General features: G+C 39.2%; 1 protein-coding gene across 3 annotated transcripts in view; it reads right to left on the bottom strand.

Annotated features, from left to right (window-relative positions):
* Nucleotides 1-25,008, bottom strand: part of LOC119894787 (RNA binding protein fox-1 homolog 3-like) — a 366,346-nt gene that overhangs the window by 333,741 nt on the left and 7,597 nt on the right. The window contains exon 1 of one of the 3 annotated variants that reach the window (XM_038707502.1): nucleotides 1,710-1,808. The exons of 1 other annotated variant lie outside the window; for it this stretch is intronic. The gene's annotated coding sequence lies outside the window, so the exon portion shown is untranslated. Of the gene's footprint in view, nucleotides 1-1,709; nucleotides 1,809-25,008 lie in introns of those variants that run through there. One more of the 3 variants, XM_038707469.1, reaches the window with a different exon arrangement.

The raw sequence follows: 25,008 nt of genomic DNA, 5'->3' as shown, positions 1-25,008 counted from the left end.
AATGTTGCTTTAAGGACTTTCTTACATAATGTTGTACTTGTCTAACTTCTAAGCTAAGAAAGGTAATGCCACAACTGAGCTTAGTAAGTACAACCACAGCTTAAATGTTTTTAAAGAGATGTACTGTACTATAGCCATATGCACAAAAAAGGCACAGGGCTGTCTCCCATGTTTTCCCCATGTACCCTCTAAAGTTATCCCACAGGGTGAGTCACTGATTGATGCTCCTGAAAAAAAGATGGTTTGATAAATCTGTCCATGGTCCATTTAGTAGGCAAAATCAGTCGTGTCTTTTAACTCTTTATTATAGTTTATTGTATCCACATATATCTCATACTATAACATTGTTTGGGCCGATAATTATCCTTCTTCTCTGCAAAAAAAAAAATCACTTTAATCCAAGATTGGCAACTGCATCAAATCGGTATGAACCATCAGCTTCTCTGTTCAAGAAATTAAATATTTTATCCATTTTCAACATCAATATCTATCAAACATGTATGTTTATGTATAAGTGTATGGTTCAAAATCATAGCCTACCAAGAGTATTTCATAACTGGTTTTTAACTAACTCTGATATATTCATACATACATTCATATCCAACCTGACAAGCAAAGAATATTCATCTCCCTTATTATCATACAACTCTACAATATTCCATAAAATACAGAAGTCCATAAATTTGGAATAATATTGCCCTCTATATCAAAACCTGTCCATCACTGTCAGTATTTAAGTCAAACATGAAAAAATACTTATGTCATGGCTAAAAGTTAAGTGTCTGTGTTGTGTATGTTTTATTTAATCATTTATCATTACTGTCATTATTTTTTCTGTAATAATTTCATATAATATCAACTGAAATTCCAAAGGGGAGGTTTCACTATAAGCCCTTGGGGTTTCTTACCGCTCCTGCATAATTCATATTTTTTATATATTTTTATTTGTCTTTTGTGCTACAAAAAATTTAATTAAAAAGAAAAAAATAAAATAAATGACCGAAATACAGTGTTTGCAAAATGTCGCATCTGCTGTCAGCTCTAAAAGTAGGACAACTACACTACAATTAATGAGCCTTCATGTAGATTTATTAATTTGGTTGTTGGCATACACAGAGTGGTGCGCATGTGTTAAGAGAAGCTGTGCTGCAGAATCACAGCTTTTATTTCATAGTTTTCAGTCTAGTATAATCAGGCATGAGCATGACAAGTTTAAAATCCCCGCAAGCAAGTTATGAAGCATTTCAAGGTGAAATATCAGATTTTTTTCCTAAGTTGATTATCCAGGAAGGAGAAATGAGTCTCATATTTCAAGGCAGAGTTCAGTGAACTGTGGTCATGTGATTAATACCCTTGTCTGAGACTTTGCCAAAGAGCTAATACCTGGCTTTTGGTTTACAATAACAAGAGATTTGTGTTGTGCATACGGTCAAAACAAGAACAAAAAGTCAAAGGCTTATCCAGAGCGAGAACAGACTCGGGAGGAGTGTGGGTTAAAAGGAAACATCTATCTCCTCAGCCCAACTCCTCTGTCAAATATCTCAGCTATTTCAGAGTGACTTTGATCAACAAAGTACTGTACTCGTCCATGGCAACACCCACATAAAACACACAGCCGAGGTTGCGTAATCTCTTTTGCATTACATGTAACAGAAGAAGATTCTTCCCCATTTTCAGCAACACAGAAAATGTCCATTGATGGTACTGACCTGCAGAAATGGAAGAATTCTTACAAGCTGATAAGATTCCTTGCTTTTGTATTAATTACTACTGATTGTATAGTATAGGTTGCAAAAGGCCCTGTACATCAGAGTCAATGTGGTGAAACAGGTGCTGCAAACAAAAGATTCACTGAGATGTCAATCAATTGCAGCCTGTACACGCCCACACAGTCAGAGGAAAAAGTCTAATGAGCCAAAAAGTGAAAACACCTGTGTGGCTTGAGTATGACTGTGTGCATTAAAGGGTTAGTTCACCCAAATCACTGATTTGAGAATTTTGAGATACCTAGCCCCCCCCCCCCAACACAATGGAGTTGGTGGCATTTGGTTTGAGGTCCTCAACAAAGTCTGAAATAAGTTTATTGGAACTTAAACAGTCACAACAAAACTTTTAAAACTTTCAAAACTGTTAAAGCTGCTAAACTGTTCATGAAAGGTCTGTTATTATCCTGAATAACCAGTATATAGTTTCTGGGAAAACACAGTGTTGTTGATTTTTTTTTTTTTATGTAAATTTTATTCGCATTCCTTTTTTGGGGGAGTGGCATGCCATATCTCAAAATCTAAAATCAAATCTATTTACATGGCTGGGGATCAATAGGGTGGTGTTGGACATCATTCTGTCCCGCAGTCCTACCTTTTTTTTTTTTTAGAAGAAGTGTGTACAGCATTATAATGCAATGTAAGTCTTGCATTATGCAATGTTAAATAAAAACTGTGGAGGAAGACATCACCTCCCACATCTGTTCAGCCCGCATTCTTTTCAGTCCCTCCTCCGTTTTGTATCAATTTGTTTTTTTTGCATGTCAAGTCAAAGGGAGGTTGTCACAGGAGACAGCTTGCTTGTCTCATGCACATGATTGAGGTGGCTGCAATCTATAATGTACCAGCCAGAGCGACAGACCTTACTTATCTCAGGCCAGCTCCTCTGCCAATGCCCTTTCACTCGGCCAATGAGGATGAAAGTTGCAGGTTGGGTTACTTTGTCAAAAGCAGAGGAACCATTACAAATCTACACTATCCATCCTTCTGTAGGGCATGGAGCTTTTCCCCTGGCGCAAAGCTGCTACAGACCTGACTCTCCTCAAAGCTGTCTGTCTATCTCTCACACCCGGCAAGCTCACAGGGGGGTTGTTATCACAAAGGGCCAATTTGTTATCCTGGTTTCACTCCATCACAGAAGCCATTATTTGGGACTTTTATCTATCAAGAAAAAGCTGTTAATGTGAGCACGAAAGTGTGTACTCTGTCATTATGCCACTGAGGCTACCGACTTCACCTTATACTGATTCAAGCTGAATGAACCTGAGGCAATTACTCCAGTAAAAAAAGATCACAACTACGCCAATGTGAACTACCTTGAACTTTTAAGTTGCGCCCCGCTGGAAACACCACGTCTGATCCTTATGTTAATATTTTGTGTACTAATTGCACTGCAGCACAAAGCCCTTGATGGAGTAGGCACTTCCACCGTAGGCGGATCCTCCTATTAGTCGCAGCACAGTTCTGCCTACGTGCTCTGACACCAGCACCTAAGCCCAGGAACACTGACTGCTAGATAATGCATCCACACCTGCAGGACGGACAATATTTCATAAACCTGAGCGCAAAGCCGTGATTTATCACTTTCACTTATTACTTGAGACACTTGGAATGATCGATTGGTTTATCCTCCAAGTTGAAGCTATGTATATATATCAGGACAGGAAGAAAGAAGGGAAAAAGACAATTACCTGCCCAGCTAGTTGTGAGGATATTTCCTGAGAGTCAACCTTCATGCGACAGTCTCATGCCCTTTGTGTCTCCATCATGCACTGCGACTTAGCCGTCATTATCAGACGGACGGCTGCTCTGTCTATGTAAATGCTCTCTGTTCTCTCTCCTGCATGTTGGGATGGATTTAGGAACAGTAGTGGCTTCAAATGACAGGGAGCAAAATGTCATGAGGAGTTTAAGACCTCACACAAGACAGTTAAAGTATCATCTAGAGATCGATTAATTTAATTTATTTAATTTCGTTGTATAAACGATTTCAGAGGAAGGAATTGAAACAAATATTTGCTTTCCTACCAGGCCAGTATGAAATGCCGCTGCCAATCACAATTAGGAACTAGGGGCTTTATTCCACATCAATCTGTGAAACATCTATTTAGCTTCCTGACATCTGATCCAGAAAGTCTTGACATCCACAAACCGTTCTCAGTCCGGCCCAATCACTTGTCACACACTCAGTGTGGGCTGCAGGCCCCTCTACCCTCATCATTACACCACAAGCTGTCAAATTAAAACTTTTAAATTGTGTGAATGCCTCCTCGGAACTTTCCCTTTTTCCCAGCAACATATTGCAGAGATAATTGAGGATATTAGCAGCCAGACTGTTACCAAGAGATGAAAGGCAAGGAGGGAGTGGTGACAGCTCCTCTCGCTCGTGGCGGTAACGAGGGACTGTCAAAAGTCTCTCCGTGTTTATCTCGGATCATCTAGGGGGATTTAAAACCCTTACCTTCACAATTCCATTCTTTATGGCACGTCCTTTATCCACAGTGATTTACGGAGGCTCAGGCCCTGCGCCGCGTGATGAATGAGCACTCTTCACAAGGTGTCAGGGCCAGGCAATGGTGGGCGGCGGTGACTCTCCCCCCACTCCCTCCCTCAGCTACATTTTCCATTGGCTTTCTTTTTCTCTCCTTGTCTTCCCTTCATTTCATTTCCAAATTGGGCTGATTAGATGTTGACACGTGGATTTACACAGGGCAGTATATAATGCTTTATACAGATGATAGTTGGGCACCTGACTTTCATCCCCAGGTTCAGGGAAAAAGCCTCAAGTTTAATTTATTATCATGTTAAATCAGTTCAAAACAATACATCTTCGAGTAGCTTACTATCAGTATGAACACACAGCTATGTTACAACAAAATCTCCAATGATCTTTTTTTTTTTCCTATTTAATTTTTTTTGCACCAATTATCACATTTGAGCAACTTGAAAAGGCACTCCACTGATTTTACACGTCAAGATCAGTTTTCTCATCATGTGGAGTACCACTCTGTGAACGCAATAATATATGGTAATGCATTACACAGTATGTCTGTGGTTCTGGAGGAGGTTATAAACCCTCATGATATCATCTGGGTAATCTTGGTTTGGGTTTAGAGACTACAATGTTTTTATATACAGTCTATGGTTACAACAGAAAGCGTCTGTTACAAACAGGGGGCATGGAGAGTGTAACAAAGTGACGCTATTAAATTGCATTACGGGAAGTGTAGGATCCACTGTTTCTGGAACTTGCCCCATAACAGGGACTGAAAGTCAGGGATTCTCGGCATTTGCTGCATCCATTTTGGCTGCTTTTTAAAAAATTTGTCTTTTGTGAGCTCCTTAACTTGAGCAATACTAAATCACTACAATAGTACTAAAGTTAAGCTATTACACTGCCTCAAAGTGTACTTTCTCTGTGAACTGAAGTTTTTCGTAGCTCAAGACATGGCAACTTGTTAAGATTTCATGCATGACTGCAAATGTAGACCTGCAACATGTCTTGCAGTTTTACTTGACAGACACCATAGCTCATTTCTGTGACTTGCATGTTACAAATAACTCACTGTGGTCCCCGTTCCTTCGGCTGTGAACCACTACCTGACCACACGGAAACGATGTGATTCAGCAAAATTAGGCTGAGTAATTATAATTATTATATTATCATATGAATAATTAAATTGTGTTATAAGGTATTCTAGCCATTTTCACAGTAATAACCTTGAATGTGGTGCAGTCTGTTGGCGCTGCATTTTTCGGCATTGCTCCCCAACAATGACTTACCTTACTAAAAGTATGAAAGGTCATGAGTATGCAGATAATTGATAATAGAAATTTTTACAATCAGCAGTACATTAAATGCGTGCGATGCCACTACCCAAGTGATGCTGAGAGGTTTATCTGAATTTTCTTCATTTACAGTAAGTAATTAAGTAAATACAGTAAGTAAAACCTCCATGATTGATATAACCTTACCTAATGCATTGATGCAAAAGTCTCATGATGTGTAAATACATGATGCGTCTTATTTAATCGTTTTAAATAAGATGCATCATGTATTTGCACATCATGTGTTTTCAAACATACCAGTCAGAGCACACATAAAACTACATTTACTAGTACTATACTATAGAACTTCATTTTAATAAGTTACAGACCTCAGAAGGAAAAGAAAACTGTCTCCAGCAATTACCAACTAATAGAAAAGTAAGGCACTCAACTCTGAACAGGCAATTTTTCAAACTTTTATGCAACTTTTATTCCAGAAACTCGCCTATAAAAATAGAGTTTTAAATATTAATAAAATATGCCTCTGGGGTTGCCCTACACAGCGTGAACAATGATTACAGAAAACATTTAAACAACAGAAAACTTTTTGAAATGAGTTGGATTTCATTTGCATTTTCAGTTCATACATTTTAATTTGTTTCAGGGCAGCTGTCAGACTGATTGTAGAAAATGTGTCACAGATTTAGATAATGTGGAGAGCTGGGGGGAGGGGGTCTAATGAAGCAATTCCTTTTGGGGGAATAAAAAATACCTCACTGACACAGAAAGTGAAGTGTCATTTTATTGACATTGTTATGCTGACAACATGTTAAGATTTGTTTTTAAGAGTTTGGAAATCCAGCCTAAGATCCTTTGGGAATGCGTACGTGACTTTGCATAAACATAGTGTATTTAGTATTCAAGGGCGAAAGTAGATTCTTGCTGACAAGTCATGGCTCAATCATTTTAAAAACAGAGCAGGTCCTTTGTGTTTGTGCTGCTGTGAGTTTGGCAGGTTAGTCCATTAAGCAGAGTTCAGCTATGTATGAACATGGAGTATAATAGAACACAAACATAATAAAACACACCATAGCGTAGCAAGGAGAAGAATCACATCAAGGTTACCTTGGTTCCACATTTTCAAATCAGTTCTACTTCCCTTCAGAATTTGATGTTAGTTTCAGATCAGTTTTATTTTCCCTTATTTCAATTATAATTTACTTTAAAAACCTATTTTAGCTCAATTTGGAGGAAAATGGCAACAAGAAACAGGACTGGGGATTTTTTAATTTGGGTCCAGCATGTCCCAGCACCTTTTGAAGGCTGATTATTTCACATAATCTCGTAAACATCCCTGATTAAACAAGCTGCTCTTCTATCTTGTATTCTGCTGACTGCTCTGACCACAGCAGCTTTATTGAAGCATGATGTTACAGTCTGTTGGCTAACTGCTTTTTGCCAGCTCTGGTAATGTTGACTATCTCCCACTTTGAACAGATCTCTGGGTTTTCCTTTAAGTTCAAGTCTATGACATGGCTGTTGCAAAAGACAAAATTGTACTTTTGGACATATGAGCCGCGATACTGCTATCAGACATGGGATAGCTGATACCATAAATTTTAATTGTTATCTCATACTGAGTAATATCAGGATAGGTTATTGCTGATGCTGACAATGATACTTTTAATTAATAAGCACAAAGAACTGTGGTTTAAGTTGAAAAACCTAGACCCAGAAGAGAACAATTCAGAAGAAGGTTAACAATACAAGCTGCTTTTATTACTAAATAGTAAATCAGTGGCACAAAAGCAGCTGATAAGTGATTTTGGTAGTTTTTCAATCTGTATGCAGCCTTTCTGAACACTCTGACTTTCTGAAGGACATCCATTCTGTATGAAAATGGACTGGACCTTTCCTTTCTCTTTGGCTGCTACTTTTTTCAGAGCTATTTTTTTTTTCAATATAAAAGTTTAAAAAGTTTTGGTGTTACAACCCTTGCAAAGAACATTCCTGCAATGATAACCAATACGGACGAGGGCGGAAAACAAAAACCAAACGATGGTATATTTTCAGTCTCATCATTAAGGGCGTGCTGGTGCATGTGGCCAGGTGCGACGGCTAATCTCTTCTTTGACTGTAGGTGGAGACAGTGTCATACTACGGGCTTGTATGGTTGTAATTTAGCAGCAAATGTTAGAAATGTAATCTGTATTTTGGGCAAAACTCAGAGAGGGGAGACTGCATTGTTTACGATGGACAGTATTGGTCCTCCGATCAAAACTGATAGCTCCTGAAGTAAACTTATGCTTGGTTGGAGGTCTATGGTATATGGTATGTCATTGCATTTCATTTAATGTTCAAATAAATGAACTTTAAAGCCAAACCTCCAAGTTTTTACAACGTTTATCTTGTTTCAGACCATTTTGATGTAATTTAGTTTTAAATGGCTTGATTTTAAGTGTTTTTAGCTTTAATTTGAATACATTTTTAGAACTTTTTCTTTGCAATACTAAGCGTGCAAAAGATAACATGAAATGACCAGAACACATGCTCATTACTTTGCATAGCAAGAACGCCATACTGCACTATACTAATAGCTACTATACTTGCTCAGAACATGCATATCCACATTGCAGTAACATGAAATAATGTCATGTAACATTACTATGAGACGTCACTAAATAAAGTATGTCATGCTTGATTTTGTTGTCTCCTCTTGTCACTGCTGTCTATTGTCCGTCACTCTCCTCCATCCAAAGAGATATATGAGTCTCTCTGCCAATCCATCTCCGTCTTTTACTGTTTGTCTTGCTGAGTGTCAATGTCACATGTTAGGGCATTAGCTGTGAAGACATCAGTGGATGAGGTCAGCGCTGACACCGTGCCTCTATTAAATCAGTGGCCTCTGAAAGTGTGAGAACAAGCCTCACTGTCACATTGGGTCTAAACATGATCCGAGCTGGGGGTGACGGACGTTTTATCCTCCATGTTGAAGATGCTTTTAGATGGGTGTGGCAGCAAAGCTTTGCTGAGGCTCACCTCCACACCTGGTTTCACCACAAAGCCGACAGCAGCCATATGCCGCTCAGCTCCCATCACAAAAATGGAAATAAGGAACCCAACCTCATGGTGATCCCCCTAACCTTCAGCTGCTTTTTTTCCTTGAGGAGTATTTCACAGCTGAACCAGCCAGCAGATGGTTAAAGTGACAACAGTCTGCTATCTGGCAAATAAATTGCTCTCCAAAACAGTAAACACACTCAGTAGGATATTATGGTTTAAACTGGGATAACGATGCAAGGAATTAGTGTTATATTAAAATATATGGAAAGAGTCCATTTAACAAAATGAACCGAATGAGCAATGAGAATCACAAAATCATCTGCCCTTGAGTGGTTGGGTTGGTGCTAAGTTCCTGTCTAAATATGTCTTGCTTAAATGCACGCCGCTCCTATCTCTGTACAATAATCATGCCTTTAGTGCTGCAGAGTGTTGCAGTGCATTAAGATAAAAGCGCTAAAACAGTGTTTGTGCTGTATCCCAAATGGAGGCTGCTAAGTGAAGTAGCATGCTGTTATAGGAGTCGAGGGATGATGGTAGCATGAGTGCTTTTCTGAGTGGGAACACTTCACACTGCAGGGGTTTGCACTGATGCCACAGCATAAATTTGTCATATATCTTTTTCTCTTGCTTATATTTTTCTACAGCTCTAAATGTTTACTGAGATAATTGATCACATTTGCTCATTTAGCCCATATTTTGGTTCCTAGCCACATCACTATTCATAGCATGATTTTACATTTTCAGGCTTCTGCTGATTTTATTTCTTCAGACAAATGACTTTGAAGACTGTGAATCAAAGACTTTTGGGGGGGACTGATGGCACAAAGGAGCAGCATAACTTGTGATGAAGAAAGTCACAGTTAGAATGTGCCGATGCGCTCTCGATAAAAAAAAAAAACAAAACTGTATCAAAATAGGCAGGAATATAAAAGCCACATCAGATAACTTAAGGGGGTTGGAGCAGAAACTACTGTTCCCATAATCCAGTAAGTCACACCCTCAGCTGGAGAGAATGCTGAGAGAAAGACTATCGGCTTTACACTCTAATTCACCTTCCATAGACTCCTTTTCTTACTGAGAAGCTTAAAATGGATTTAGCTCATAGGCCCCGAGATGAAAAATAACAGAAAGGTGCATTCACCGTATAGCCATCAATCTGCTTCATGTTAAATGACGGGGCTAATCACCTTCAGAGCTTGTTTTGGCTACACTGAAATATAAACACTACTCTGGGAAACTGCAGCTGGGGGATGATGACAGCAGATGGCGAGAGTCAGAGTCCTGGTTGCACGCCTGTTGCAGATTGAAACCGAAAACCTTCCTGTGGTCTAACATCGAATCTGCCGTGAATGTGTCACCCAGACAGAGGTCCCTAATGCACTGAGGAGCCGTTCGGTCGGAGAGGTCTTAAAACTCCAGACGGGCCCTCCGACCGCTCTCTGACGACTCTGAAAACATTCTTATAAAACTGTGAGGGATGAGGAAAATAAATTTGTTGTGATATTTACGAGTCTGCACGGTTGAGGGCATTGGAGCACTGCGTAATGTCATCCTACAACAGGCGATGGGAAGGGGACCTTGGCCCTTACTCTTTCACACAAATGCATACATGCACCGAGGCTGATAATGAGAATCCACCTCACCAAATCTTTCAATTCAAGGACTTGCTTAGATTGACTGTAATGCCTAAGTAATCAGCCTGTTCTGACCCACCTTGTCCTCGGCCAGGATTTATAGCACCCAATTACTGATCTCTATTACCCGGTGTGCCACGGGGATGGAAATCAGACGAGTGGACAGACGGCCAGCGCTCTGTCTGTCTGCCGGTGTGAGTGACCAGGTGATGAGACGTTGGCCTCCACTCCTCTCTGCTTTCTGCCCATCTTTCATATTACATTACATGGCCGAAGACTGGAAGAGAAATTTTTATATTATCTCAGGTGTTGAAAAGCTTTTGTATGTCCATGCTTTGGATCATATTGTGATAACTATAATTTGTTTCAGAGTCTCATTTCTAGATACATGTTCTGTGCTGATCGAGCTAAACAACCAAAAGTTTTAATGAGAAGTAATAAAGGTATTAACAGCATAGTCTGTCCCTCAAGGAATTTGCAATCTTGCAATGGCAGACAGACAAAATTTTCCACAAAGAAATTATCTAGCTGAAAGGATTCTTTCCAATTGTTTAGTCCCCACAGTCTTTCACATAAAAATAATCTAATTCAAAACCACTTTTACATCCAAACTCAAATGAGATCCATTCTATAATTTCAACATCCTTGTAACTATAGTGAAGAACTTCCCCCCCAGAACTTAGCCCTGGTCTCTTTATCCCTCCAAACAAGGAGGAATTCATAACGCCAAAGCTCCATTCATAACATGGACATTTGAATTCTAAATCAACATTCAAATGCTGTGCAGCTTTTGTTAAATGAATATTCATTCAGCAGAGTGCAGAATGTGAGGTCTGGACTCAGCGACCACTAGGTTACATCGCTGTCTCTGTCTCTCTCCTCTGCTCTCTGTCAGTGTGTCTGTTGGACCGAGGGTAGGGCTGAGCTATGCACACGTTCTGCCTGTGCTTAACAAAAAAGACTAACTCACCTTATTGAAAATAAGGATTTAATTATTTTTTGTGTGTGATGATTTAGGATTTAATAACCTCAATAGAAGTTTCAAATGTACAAATAATGACATTTTGGTACAGCCCTAGAGGCATCTCTAAACTAATACCCCCGACTAACCACTTGGTTTGTGGAGTCATGGTAAGAAGTACCAGGTTATCGACTCATTTCGAGGCAAAAGGGGCAACAGCTAAGATCAAATTAAAATTTAATTACATAAAAAATTCTATTACTGTTTTTTTTTGTTGTTGTTGAAGAAGGTTGAAGGTTTATAGAAGCTGTGAATCTGATGAAACTGATGTTAACCTGCAGGTAACCATAGCAACAGCACTGATGCACAATCAGTTTCCTGGCTAGTTACACATGCTAGTAACTACTGATAGAAATGCACACAAGCAAGTCACGTTTACCTACTAGAATAAAAAAACAATGGTGGAAAATGTGATCACACATGTTAAAGCAAGCAGCTCTAGAACAAATTAATATTTACCTAGCACAACATAGTACAATAAAAAACATTTAAACGGATATATCAACGTGATCAAAGTGATCCAAGTCAAACTTTATACACTCTTTATCATCAATGAAGGACAGCTCTCAAAAATGTTATTACTTTAGTTGACACTTGTCAGTACTAGGCTATGAGGAACTACCAGTATTCGTCTCACATTATCTCCAAAACAAGCATATTGGTGCATCACAACTGTAAAAGAATATGCCAAAATGGGATTGTACGCTTTCATCGATTGGTCCTCAGCTGAAATATATGAAACAACAACAGCCAGTTGCATTCATGTGTGTAACTGCAACTCCTCGTCTATTGTTTCCTCCTGTCCTTTTATTCAGAAGGAGAAGCATTGTTCATCTTTTTGTGACACGCTTGTTTACGTTTTTATACAATACGTATACGTGTTTCACAATGAAAGCGATAAATAGCTGCCTTCCTGACAACGTGTGAAAAATGAACTGCGACACTCACAATGAGAAAGAGTCTCGCAGACAGAAACAGCTGCTACGACAACAGCCTTGGTTTGTTACGACATCTCATAAATTTTCTTCAGGGAAAAAGTTTTAGGTTGGATTAGAGGTTTTTTAAACAGCACAGTGCGTCAGTGGTTAGCTATGTGGGCCCACATCAGAAAGGTCTTAAGTTTGTCCAGGGCAGATCTCACCTCTCAACCACTGCATGCTGGGATATGCTTTAGTCCCCCAGAGTGCTGAACAGGGTAAGCTGTTAGAGTTTTCAACAATATTTGTGTATGACTAAATGTAGTTTTATATGCTTTGACATTATTTTGAAAGGCTGATCAAAGCCTATATTAAGTCCTGTTAATACAAAAAAAAAAGTACTTGATTGCATGGCAGGGTGTGGATGCTACTTTTAAAATATTTAAGTTCAGTTCATGGTTCATTCATGAACGACATTTGAGTCCAATTTCCAAGATTTGTGAGTTATGAAAAAAACATTTCAGATATGAAAGGGTTGGATGAAGTATTTGGAAGAGAAGGGCAGCTCACAGAGATAATTTGGAGGTATGGTGGTAAACAGTTTATATAAAGTAAAAACTTGTGAATCTTTTGAAAATGTGCTTCACATACAATAACTCTCTTTTTAAAGTAACTTAAAATGTTTGCACAGTATCCATTATAAAGCTGTCATTCATTTAATGGCAACAACTGCAAAATTAAATGCTTTACCTTCATTTTTTGATGGACTGAAATACTTTTTTCAAACTAATATTATCTCAGTGCAACACAGGAGGAAGAGTCGCATCATATTGTTTAGTTTTGAAGTGGCTTACTCTCAAACTGCATCTGGGTAGAGCTCCAGATAACAGTGTGCATCAGCTAATGTAAATCAACTCAAAAGTTTCACAATCCGATTCAATCCAATTCAACTTCAGATAAAGGGACTGAAGCACAATGTCTAACACAAGTACCACTGTTGAGTCTAAGGTACGTTCAAGGCAACAAGATATTACATAACCTGGACTTGAACTCGTTGACATCTCATATTCTCAACACTGACTCTAGTACAGACTGTTTCTTCTACCCACTGGCAGCTTTCACATTGTACATTTTGGTTTGTTTTTGTCTTATACAGAATTTGTAGGACCTTTATTTTCAGCGTTGAAGTCAGTAGTAAAAAGTAAAGTTTTGGTACTACAATATGTACAGTAATTGTGCTCCCAGAGTAAGGATAGATTCCATTCTTTTTATGATTAAAAAATATGTTTAAGCACTGAGGCTAAATTAAAGTTTGCCCAAATTAATGTTAATCCAATAAAAATGTAGATACATATGTAACCAAGTCTGTGTTAAATCTACAGTATATTTCATGTAAACAGCATTTAATGAATTCTGAATGGACCAACATAACAGCAGATCTAATTAAATGTAGAAGTAAATCATTACAGTGTTGTTGAAACAACAGTTCTTTGTAACTGATCTGACTAATCTTGAAGAGGTATCTACTTTGCAGCCTCAGTTTAGACTTGAGAGTATTTTGAGTTGGCGCAAGTGTGTCAAGGATGAAAACAGATGAGCGCTCTAGGCAACCTGACTGAAAAAACTTATTTCAAACTCCACTCTATGTAATGTAAAGGGACAGCATAGAAGTTTTTTCTTGCATCTTTTGCACTCCATCATTTAAAAGTAGTCGTTCACAAAACTCATCTTGTTTTTCACTAATAGCCCACTGCTACCTTTATACAGTATATAACTAAATTTATGTTGCGGTGACGTAAAAGGAATCACTGCCTGGATTGCATTATGTTTTTGAGTGGATGAGGTGCAACATTTTATTAGGGAACAATCCCAAAATAATTTGATATGACAAAATTTGTAATCTAAATATATTAGTTTGTGTCTATCTCTCTTCCTTTTCATCACTTTTGAGAGTTGCACTTGCTCAGTACAGGATATACAAATCGGGTAGCGACACCACTACAACGTTCACGCTGCGCATGAGCAAGTTGCATCACTTCTGTCTGCAGGAACTGACTACTCAACATGGGCAGGAAGGCCTGTTCAAAGCCAGTTGATAGACAGTTTGGCCCTTCAGTAAATAGCAAAAGCCGTAGGGAAAAGCAAAAACAACATGGAAAAGAAAAAGCAATTGAGAAAAGCATAAGGAAAAATAAGATGGATACATAATACATACATAAATAAATAACATTAAATATTTTTAAATAAATGCAGAAGAAATACATAATTTGTATGCAAATAATAAATACATTTTATATTTTTAAAAATTAATAGATAAACACATAAATTTCCCCTCGCAGGATTAATAAAGTATATCTTCTACTAAAGGTATGCTTATAATTATTCTTTCTTATTTTGTATTTAATATTTATTTTACTCCACTTTATATTTCTGCATTTATTTTATATTAAACTTACTCCTCTTTATATTTTCTAATTTATTTTCTACTATATTTCATAGATTTATCATTTTTTTATGGCACGCCCCGACCCCTTAGGTGTGAGCTTTTACTGTATTAAACCAAGATCATAATTTTTCAACTAACTAGTGGCCTGTACTACAAAGCGATGTAACTGGCTTATCCAGGTAACTTCAGGAGTAACTTCTTGACATCGGTTGTAACTTCCTGATTAACCCATACTATGAAAGGTGGATAGGAGTTACCCGAGGTCGGTTGCCTTGGCAATTTATGCTTCATCCCTAAACTGCTCCGAGCAGGTTTTGTCCGTGGTTAACTCGAGGTTACCCTGTATACGTGATCTACACACCACACCTGTACTCAGTGTTAACGATGAGAAGTTGGATATTAATACACACCACTTTTAGATTTCATCCTGACTTGTTCCACTGCGGTTGCAGCTGAAATTAAGTTAAGAAACATATCAGCATTAGGCTATGTTCATACAGCGAGCACTGCAGCCTCGTGATTTCAGGGAGGAGATCTTAATTAATTAACGGGTCTGTTTCTTTGATGTAGCCCATCTGTAGGCTATAATTGAATTATCCTAAGTGTTTTCACATATTTAGATTGACTGTTTTATGTGTCCAAAAAACACGGAATCAGGGTGAGGGTTAACAAACCGAGAAAAATTTTTTTTTTACATCCTGGCTTTGTCAGCTGCCACGATAATATATTTTTGCAGCATTCTTCTGGAGAAATACAAAGCATGCGCGGTTGTGAAAAATTGCCGAACATGCCCCTTGTTTGCAAACGCGCACCGACTCCAATTAGGCTCCAATTAGGTTAACACCGGGTTTACGCAGACTCAACTAACCAACATCTTATCCACCGTCGTAGTACCGTTAACACCAGTGTAGGCGGTCAGAGTTTGTCAACCCTGAGTTTGCTTGATAACCCTGAGTTAACTCTGAGTAGGCTGAACTCCCTTTGTACTACAGGCCACAAGTACAGCAAGTGGCAAACAATAAAAAGTTTAATAATGCTGAAGTGGATTTTGTGCGCTCTGATATTTTGTTGAAAAAGAAATGAAACGGTTATCATCTTATGGATACATTCAGTATCAACATTTCTGTGACTTACCAGATTTGTTAATTAAACAACATTTCCTCATTTTGTTGATAGAAAACATAATCCGGATGGCATTATGTTTTCCTCAAAATGTATTTGCGTTTGCAAATTAGTTGTATATAAACATGATTTCTATGAGACAGGGTTGACTTGTCACATCCATTCAACACGACACTTTGTATACACATAAACAATCCTTAACATGTCAAAAGCCAGTTTTAGGTTTTTTGTTTATGCCACAATTCTTCCTATTTAAGCATACATACAGTGGGTGACAGGTGGTATACAATAATATCATAACACCATTACCATGAACGAAAAATGTGACAACAGAAGCATTAATGGTACAGGACAATAAAGAGAAGTATTTTTATACTGAAAATTTGCTAACAAAGCTCGGAGAGGAAACATATTGACTCACCAGGAGACCTGAATCTTCTCTGCCAGATTGCAGAGTTGCTATAAGAAAGGTCTTGCTTGAAAGACTAAACTCATAAGAACAGTTTCATAATTCCTTTCATAAAGTCAACACTAAGCTGAAGGAGCTTTTTGTGCTTCATTGATCTTGTCGACAACAACAACAACAACAAGATGCTATCTGGAGTTCTGAGGTAAGGTTAATGTTGTGAGAAGAGGACTCCCACCTGGTGGAGAACAGCGGCAGAAGTTACTGGTGTAAAATACAAATTTGTGAGAAGAATTCATGCCTATGCTGTCCTAACAAAGGCAGGGGTCACACCAGTGCACCCACCAAACGACATCAGAGACAGAGTGCCAAGCCTGAACACACACATTCAAACTAATTTTACATTACACACACGAACACACACTATCAAATCTTGAACACAGTGTGTGAACACTCTCTTTCTCTTTTCACAACAATCTGAATTCTGCTGTTGACTCTTAATGCATCCGTTGGGGTGATAACACTGAAATTACTTCTTCCACTGACTGCATTCAAGACACTGCTTCAAATAAACATGCTTGATACTCAAGTGTAGATTATTTCTTCTGTAGAAAGAAGTACCAGTGAAAATTGTTCACAGTGAGGTCTGTGGATTAGTTTGAGTAACTGGTACATTGTATTAGAAGGAGACAATTTTTTAATGACATTATTTAAGGTTTGTGCACAAAATTAGAAGTAAATGTCCGCACTCACTAAACTGATCTAAACTGCAGGCCTATAAGACCAGTCAAATCTATTACGATCTACTACAACATCAGACAAGTCAAGTGCTCACTAAGCAAACGAAGCAAACCATCAAATTGATTCTTAACTCAATTGCAGACCAACAGATGATGCTGTATAAACCTAGCCTGACAATCAGACTGAATTGCCATTTTGTTCCACTTCATTACTCAGCCTGACATTATGTTCATGCTGGCCGTTTTCTGTTTGGGAGGGCTTGTTATTTTGCCCTGACCAATCAGTACTGCGTGATGTATCCATCCTGTCAACGTCATTTTCGGTAGAAAAAATTAGCTGTTTTAGCAAATGATGAAACGAACGGTTATCATTTTTAAATAAATATACAAATTTAAATGTTGGTTTTTCTGATGATACAACTTAAATAACTGCACAACTGTGTCAACCTCATTGTGCTTTTTGCCATTTTTCTTGTTCTGGTCCATTCTTAAGGCCCCTTTCAACACAACGCGATTTGATCTGCGCTCGCCGCTGGTTTCAGCACACTCTCGCATAAATCGAGGAGCGGTGCAAGCAGTTGGAAATAATGGGTTTCAGACGCAGTGGTGCCGTTGTTGTGGTTGAGTCTGAAAGGGCCTTTAATCCCGCCTACCAATCCTAAAACACCAGACCTTTTACAATCACTAATAAAGTCAACTCTAAAGCTTGATTTATACTTCTGCGTAGGGTCTACGTGCATAGCTATGTCGTAGGCTACGCACGTAGCCATGCATTTATACTTGTGCGTCGGTGTCCCCGTCATTCTGCGATTACACCCCCAAACGCTTGTCGGTGGTAGCGCTACAGCGTCCACTGTGTTGACTTTTGCCGGCCGAGCAGGCTAAATTCCGGTTTAGCCCTCCGCTAACGTGAATGGGGGTAAAATTGTCTACATGGGGCTGGTGTAACCTTTTCAAATGTTACCGACCGAATGGATCCCATTCTGATAGTGAAACGAGTCATTTCGCTCGGGTTGTGACGGTCAAATATATCGATCCACCGTGTTACAGTCGGCGTTTTGGCCGCTAGTAAAAGTTACTTCAAAGCACGGGAACTTCCTGTCGGCTCGGAGGCATTGCGAGTCTACTCAGCCGACCAATCACAGGGTGCACGTCAGGCTACGCCGTAGGTGACGGCGTAGGGTAGGGGGCTACGCAGAGGCTACGCCGTCGATTTGACGCAGAAGTATAAATAGCAAGGGTATACTTTAATAATCATAATTTGCTGCACAAAGCATGCAAGAGAGAAATTAGATTATAGGAAAACAAACAATTTACACTATGACTGGGAGACAGAGGTTGGAATTCACCTCCTTGTATTGGGGAAGTGACAGAAATCCCAGTGGTTGAGAACATCAGCAAAGAAAACCCTAATGATCTGCATGGCTAGATATAGTACCACCAGTGGTAAATGGGTAATTCAATTGTGTGGTTTTAGAGTTGTTGTTTTGATAACAGGAATCCAAATCCATTATCAGCTGGACCATGAAGGGAAAAGTTCATGCTATTAATCGCAACCCGTTAGATCTTCTTACAATTTGCAGGGTAAAAGAGACGAAGACACACCTGCTCCTTTAACGAGCCTTTCTGATAAGGTTGAAGTGACTGTGTTTATGCAGTGGAAGAAATATTATGAATAATTGGGGAGTTGAGGTGCTGAATGCCTCCAGCATTAATCAAGCTTCTGAAATCTCTGATATTAGCTTCACATGAATCATTGTTAATTCCCATGAATCCATTACTGTTCCATGTGCAACTAAAAATAGAGTCCTGATAAATCAATGGGGACACTCGAGAGTGAAGACGGGGGTTGGTGCTGCTGAAGCTTCCTTTTTTCTGTACAGCACAATACCCATGCCTCATCAATAATTATTGTTCATAATACACTCATAGATTTCTGTGTTACAACTGAAGTGGGAGGTACAACAGACCTTGAACAGTTTCAGAACAATCCCTCCTAAATGAATGTGCATTCCTCACATTTGGTTTTTGTCAAGGCCCTTTGATAGTGCACAAAACACAGCTTTTATTTTTTTACTGGCAGCATCCTTGACTTGAGTATTTCTGTAATGACAGCGACCTACTATTCTTTGTTTATACCAACAATAATAGGAGGTTTTTGCCAATTTCCCTCCATGTTCAAAGGAAGCTTAATCCATTTGAAATGGCATGGTGATCTTCTCTACCGATTGCATTGGTCACAGCTCAGCAAGCGTGCTGCCTTGTGTGGAGAGAGTGACCCCCCGGACCTGCCCTCTTCTCTGCTGCACTGAAAGCCTTCGCAGTCGATGAGCATTGCATGGCCTCACTCATGCACCGTGTGCAAGGGCAGGCGGGTTCATCTTAGCGCAATCACAACGGACAGCCACATCCCATCCCAATTGCATTTCCGCTCACGGGGGGAAAGATCCCGTGGTGCACATTACTGTGGCTGAGGCAAATTTAGCTGAAATGGTAGGGGAGATGGAAAACGCTCACCTCTTACACTAATCTGGGCAAACAACACAGCGCCTGCTCCCTATGAACATCCCCACCGAAAAATGTTTTCTACATGACAGAGCCGCCCTGCCTGTCTCTGAGAGGAGACAGTGAATTAATTAAGATAATAAATTGCACATGTCCTATTTGTAATCTTTTCAATCTTTACTTAATGAGGTGGAACACGTGCAAGGGTGTGTCTCGAGTAAAATTTGTCTTGGGTAAAGATGATACACCTTGCAAAAGAAATGCTCCACATTGAGTGATCCTCAATGCTGACTGATATTTAATATGTCATGTATATGTTCATGCTTCCCAGTCCTGTGTGGCTTCATAGACAGACATGAATGCAAATGAGGTTGAGAAGGAACGAGAGCAAGCGCCAGAGCCAGAGACTCAGAAGTCTGCATATCTGATAGCAAAGCGGCCTGATTAGAATTTTGTCATGCCACAATTTACAAATTAAAATGAATTAGATCTTCCATGCCCTGACCTCCATTAAAAACACTTCATTGTTGATAGGCCATGATAGCATCTGCTATTGATTGGAGGAGCATCAGTATGACCAATCCTGTTTCTTCATGAGGAGGTCATCCAAAGCAATTTAGGCATATTGAGAGATTGATCAGGGGTATGGAGCGGCCACTTGGGCCCACTCAAGTCAAAAAAAGTCTGAGGTGTGACGCAACTACTCCCTGCTGCTCGGAAGGGGGGGTTCTCAAATCTAAATGCTAATGTTTTCTTTAAGAGCCGGGCTGCCCTTTAACCACTACAGTCAGACATGAAGGATGGCTCTCTGTCTTGTTTTGACCCCTCCCCGGTATCCTCCAGACCACCAACATCAAGACCCCATTCTCTGGATTCAACATTGAATATGAGTAAAATAACTGTGTTCCTGCAACAGTAATACTATAGGTTCTGTCTGATGTGTTACTAACCTATCTAGTGGCAGACTGGTGGTTAATTCCACCTGTCCATACTGGACCCTGACAGAAAATTGCTCTTAGCTGCATCTCCTGGTCTAATACAGTTAGTCACTTAAAAAAATATTTTTTATCCGTGCTAAAAAAACTAATTATAAATACTTTATGCGGTATTTGTGATATATTGAGAATGCATTCTTTTCAAAACACTGAAATGCCAAAAATTTCGCTTAAATGTGACTTTTAAAATCAAAGTGCCTTTAAAAAAGATTTAACCTTTTCACAAATTCTTTTACATTCACTGAAAAAAGTATTTGGTTACACTTCTTTTTCTCCAAGATATCTCTCATTTCCACCTTTCCTGCCTAGAATTCATTCATAAGGTCCATTCAGTATATCGTGAGAGGTTTTTGAGGTGAGGGCTTTGTGCAAGACGTTGTTTGGTCTGTACAAGTTCTTCATTGGATTCAACAGCAAAAAAAATAGACTTTTCACTGAACGTAAAGCCCAGTTACACATACTCAAAAATGTCAAATCAAATGACTTTCATATGTGACACAGCCGTGCTCACTGTTTTGCTCTGACACTAAGAAATAAAATGCACCTTACATCCTCCCATCCTATTTAGATGTAATGAGACATAATGGATGAATCATTTACAAATTCTTTATCATAACCCTCAAAAGGTTGCAACGTTATAGCCACAGAGTACTGGCTATAAATAGGAAACTGAAAGGCTTGAGCTTTATTTGACCAAACACTTCACTATGGGCTAAATGTGATCTTTGGAGGATTATAATTGTACTTTAAATATCATCATCAATCACAAATGAAATGTGTCAGACAGGGCCTCAAAGAATATAAAGCGAAATGGTACAGGTACCTGCGCAACCTTGGTCATTGAAGCATAGCAAAGGTTATATGCCTTTTATTGAACACTATTGAGGACATGCATGAGCAACAATAGGACTTTTTCAGGTACAATAAATATGTGGATTCAGCTAATTTTTGCAATTTGGTACAATTTAAAAAAGTATATATGGTGGTAAAATATGTCATTTAAAAAAGAATGAGATTTTAAGAGAAGGAAATGAGGAGAAAAACCCTTTGCCAGTAGACATGACATTCATCTAAAGATCATCTGCGTTTTTTTTTTTTTTTTTTCTATATAGCATGTTTTAAGTTTTTCTTATTGGGTTGTAGGGACAATTTTATTTTCTATTCATTTAGGTAGGTTTTGTACCATGATGCTACACCTAGCAGCACATTACTAAACTGCTGCAAATGGCAGTGGTTTTGATGTCTACTATGTTATACTTCTTTACAGAAATCTTGTAGGATGGGAATGGTTTAAGGGCAAACATGCCCCTAGTGGCCAGAGGAGGATAATACTAAAAGTTGCGGAAGCGTGGACAGCCAGACAGAGTTTTTGAATGCCATGAGGGACCATGAAAGTCTGACCAACGAACCTACATTTTACACAAAATTGACAATTTGCAGAGATCAACTCACATTTGTGATCTCACTTTCTCTTTTAACCTCTATCTTAACCAGCATTATACTTATCCAGAACCTGCTGGAAGTACATCAAAGGCACACTGTGCTACTGTACCATATGTCTATTGGCCCTGGATTCACAACATTGGGGGCTTCACCATGGTAACAGAGATCAGAAGGCAAAGGTCATGCAAAGCGTTGGTAGAGGTGTTGCTCAGCAAGGGCAGGTGGGGGTGGAAAACCCCCCACATGGGCCTTTTCCATACACTGAGCACGCTCATCATCTCCTGTCCTCCAGCACCTCCCTGCAAGGTTAGTGAGAGTCAATAAGCCTTCCGCAAAGGTTAAGGAGACCTATAAGAAAGATATTATGCAAACAGTGATCTCTCTGGATCCAGCAGAACCACAAATAGAGTGGCATAACCATCTCTGTTCATTTCCCATCTGAAAGTGAATCACAGAAAGGTGCTCTGTTTTCCTGCATGACTGGCTTATGAATTCAAAATGAGCCATCTATACACTTCAACACAGAGTACTTTGTGAATACAAAAACTGAAAGACAGCATATTAATGGCATGAACTGGCGGTCTCTGACAAAGAACAATGATTATTTGTTCATTTAGATTTTGAAATGCAGAGATTTGATGCATTTCTTTACCATTAACCAGTGACTCATTAGTTACTTCAGCTAGTACCGACTGTTCTGGCTTAAAACTCACTTTGAAGACTTTAATGTATTGAGCACAAGGAGATACAGTTGCAGTGCACATTGTGACTTCTCAGCCTTGCCTGCTGGGTTATTTGTACAAACCGAGTGGAGTACAAATAACATAGCATCCCCTATCCCGATTTACTGTCCTGTAAATGTCCAAGGATTAATTAACACATTTTAAGACTGTAAGTCATATTCATTGCGAAGATGATGATGATGATGATGATGATGATTATAAATACTGCTCAACAACAACAGGAATCATGCCAAACCCATCATCATAAACAATGTTCTCGCCTTAAAACTGTAAAAAAAAATTTTTTAAAAAGAACAGTAGACAATGTGCTTTCTCCTCTCAGTTACTGGAAATGTGGCTAAATTCTTTTCTCTAGGGGACGGAAGAGGTTTAAAGCAAGTGTCACAAATTTTAGTAAGGGAAGAAAAGTTCAGTACATGTTGCTCATATAGTATAGTAAAGTCCAACATCCCAACTTTATTGGCCTTTATAGCCTTTATGTCAACGAGCTATGGGATTTTGAGTCCAAAACATAAAAAAAAAAGTTCCCGTATTTTAGAAAAATAGTTATGAGAAATAATAAAAGATACTTTTGTGTAGCACACGTTTCTTTACCACCCTACTAATCATCTTTCAATCCCTTTAGATTTATTGTGTGACCCCTTGGATGCTCCTGACCTTCAGGTGGGGAACCACTGTCCTGGGACACACATGTCTCTTTTAAACACCAAAAAAACACCACTGAAAAGAGATAAATTATGTGTACAATTGGCTTTAATGTCAGCTGTACGGAGCAAAGCTCAGTAATTCTATGAAATCTCCAACAACCACGTGGAATACAAAGATCTCTCACAGTTTTTGCACAGATTACACATGTACTTCAGCTGCCGAGACACTGGAGGTAATCCAGGGAAACTTTGCAAGTGGAAAAGCTTTTTTGGTCTCCATATCTCTGTGATGGAATTATGTGTACCGAAATTAGAGTGCAAATTTGAATCAAACCTCTAAGCGAGATCTGTGGGTTTTTGGCAGTGAAGGGGGAACACAACAGGATTCTCGCACATATGCCATGCACAGCCGCGAGAAGCTCAGCAGGCTGCCAACACCAAAGTGTTCATCACTCTCCACCCACTCCTTTTCATAATACAGAACAGGGAAAAAAAAATCCACACAGTATCGCAGTCAGCTCGACCAATCAGTGTTGCAGACGTTCAAGGAGAATGAAATGCCCCCATTGATTGGCCGCACCACTTTGGTCCCCTCTGCACAGTCCTCCAATCGATACCAGTGAGATAAGCAGCCGTCAGCCACTGATGTTGGTGATATATAACTACCGTGGCTGCACGGCGACTGATGACTTCTTGTCGTCTTGGTAAAGACTCACTAGAGCATCTCAGGCCAGAACGCCAAGGGCAGGGCAACCAATCAACCAACTCCTCCACCAAGATATTACTCATCAAAACGGCATCAAAGCGCCAACCATTAAACCAAATCATACAGACCAATATTCATGTTGGTTATCTCCTACTTAATATGTCCCGACTCTTTTGATTGGGTGATATCCAACCTGTGCTCTGGCTAATCAGCTGGGGTTAAAGCTTTGCAAGGTGAGAGTAAAATCTAACACGGCAGCAAGGATAAATTACCTGAAAAGGGACCACTGTTATCGCTCTGTTTGTTTTTCAAAAGACGATGAAATAAATAAATGAAAAAAAAAAGGTTCAGAGAAAATGAAATGATGGCGTGGTGGTGTTTTGTGAAATTGTGCTGTCAAACGTTTCTCCTTTCTAATTTCCTGGAGCGCAGATGATGGAGCACGTGTGCTGACAGCTGAATCTGATAAAAAAAAAAAAGGCTTCTCCTCTTTTTCCACCTCACGAACGTTTTTAAGCGACATTTATAAATATAATAATAAAACAATTAGTCCGTGGCAAATGACAATTGACAGATACCACGACCTTGTGCGCACTGCAATTTTTTTTACTATGGTCATTTATTAAAGTGTCATGGCTGACAGGCACATACATACAAATACAAAACACTATGACGGAGGCATAAAGCAAAGCAACTCAGTCTAATGTTTATTTACCAGGAGAATGTTATTTAAATGGTGCTTACTTACACTTCATGGAAACAGGTAGACGCTTCTAAAAGGTATTCAAGTGAACTAGTAGCCCAAAAATCTATTACATTGCTTATAATGTATTGACTTTTCAATAACTGTGGAAGCTGCTACTCTGTTTAGAAACTTACAAAGGTCTGAAAGCAAGCAATCCTCTGTGTGTGTGTGTGTGTGTGTGTGTCTGTCTGTACGTTTGATGGGACCGTCCCAGCACAACTGTCACTTCACTCCCCTGTTACAGGTGCTCCACACAGGGGAGCTGGCAGCTCTGACGGACGCCTCCTCCTAGGGATTTATGGGAAATGACAGCTCCCGCTAAATAAAGCCGAAGTGGCCGGGGA

This window comes from Micropterus salmoides, unplaced genomic scaffold (genome assembly GCF_014851395.1).
Source record: "Micropterus salmoides isolate LMB-PRFRI ecotype aquatic unplaced genomic scaffold, ASM1485139v1 Ms_hic_scaffold_10, whole genome shotgun sequence".
NCBI classification, from domain to species: Eukaryota; Metazoa; Chordata; class Actinopteri; order Centrarchiformes; family Centrarchidae; genus Micropterus; species Micropterus salmoides.
Note: the sequence above shows the minus strand (reverse complement) of the source record. Positions and strands in the feature narration are given on the sequence as shown.